Genomic DNA, 1794 nt, shown 5'->3' on the forward strand with positions numbered 1-1794 from the left:
AGCGATGGATTAAAGGACATAATTCTTCTGTGCAGCAATGAGGATAATTCTCAGATCACGGACCTAGTCCGCATCATTGCTACTATCAACTTTCAACTTAGTTTTCTCTAGGAACATATAAAAAATAAAATAGGGGAGCTATACGCGAGCTATTGATCTACAACATAGATATGCAAATACTATCAAGACTAGGTTAATGATAAATTAAGTTCAATTAATCAAATTACTTAAGAACTCCCAGTTAGATAGACATCCCTCAAGTCATCTAAATGATACGTGATCCAAATCAACTAAACCATGTCCGATCATCACGTGAGATGGAGTAGTCATCAATGGTGAACATCTCTATGTTGATCATATCTACTATATGATTCATGTTCGACCTTTCGGTCTCTAGTGTTCTGAGGCCATGTCTGTACATGCTAGGCTTGTCAAGTTTAACCTGAGTATTCCGCATGTGCAAAATTGTCTTGCACCCGTTGTATGTGAACATAGAGCCTATCACACCCGATCATCACGTGGTGTCTCAGCACGACGAACTGTCGCAACGGTGCATACTCAGGGATAACACTTATACCTTGAAATTTTAGTAAGGGGTCATCTTATAATGCTACCGTCGAACTAAGCAACATAAGATGAATAAAAGATAAAGATCACATGCAATCATAATATGTGACATGATATGGCCATCATCATCTTGTGCCTTTGATCTCCATCTCCAAAGCATCATCATGATATCCATCGTCACTGGCTTGACACCTTGATATCCATCGTAGCGCCGTAGTCATCTTGACAACTATTGCGCTTCTACAACTATCGCTAGCACATAGTGATAAAGTAAAGCAATTACATGGCATTTGCATTTCATACAATAAAGAGACAACCATAAGGCTCCTGCCGGTTGCCAGTAACTTTTACAAAACATGATCATCTCATACAATAACGCATGTCACATCATGTCTTGACCATATCACATCACAACATGCCCTGCAAAAACAAGTTAGACGTCCTCTACATTGATGTTGCAAGTTTTATGTGGCTGCTACGGGCTTCTAGCAAGAACCGTTCTTACCTACGCATCAAAATCACAACGGTGATTTATCAAGTTTGCTGTTTTAACCTTCAACAAGGACCGGTCGTAGTCAAATTCGATTCAACTAAAGTTGGAGAAACAAACACCCGCCAGCCACCTTTATGCAAAATTAGTTGCATGTCTGTCGGTGGAACCGGTCTCATGAACGTGGTCATGTAAGGTTGGTCCAGACCGCTTCATCCAACAATACTGCCGAATCAAAATAAGACATTGGTGGTAAGCATTAAGCAGTATGACGATCACCGCACACAACTCTTTGTGTTCTACTCATGCATATCATCTATGCATAAACCTGGCTCTAATACCACTGTGGGAAACGTAGCATGCAATTTCAAAAAAAATCCTACGCTCACGCAAGATCTATCTAGGAGATGCATAGCAACGAGAGGGGGAGAGTGTGTCCATGTACCCTCGTGGACCGAAAGAGGAAGCGTTTGACAATGTGGTTGATGTAGTTGAACTTTTTCTCATTCTGACCGATCAAGCACCAAACGTATGACACCTCCGAGTTCTGCACACGTTCAACTCGATGACGTCCCTCGAACTCTTGATCTAGCAAAGTGTCGAGGGAGAGTTCCGTCAGCACGACGGCGTGGGGGCGGTGATGGTGAAGTGATTCGCCCAGGGCTTATCCTAAGCACTACGTGAATATGACCGGAGGTGTAAACTATGGAGGGGGGCGCACACGGCTAACAACTATT

Source organism: Triticum dicoccoides, chromosome 7A (genome assembly GCF_002162155.2).
Source record: "Triticum dicoccoides isolate Atlit2015 ecotype Zavitan chromosome 7A, WEW_v2.0, whole genome shotgun sequence".
Classification (NCBI taxonomy): domain Eukaryota; kingdom Viridiplantae; phylum Streptophyta; class Magnoliopsida; order Poales; family Poaceae; genus Triticum; species Triticum dicoccoides.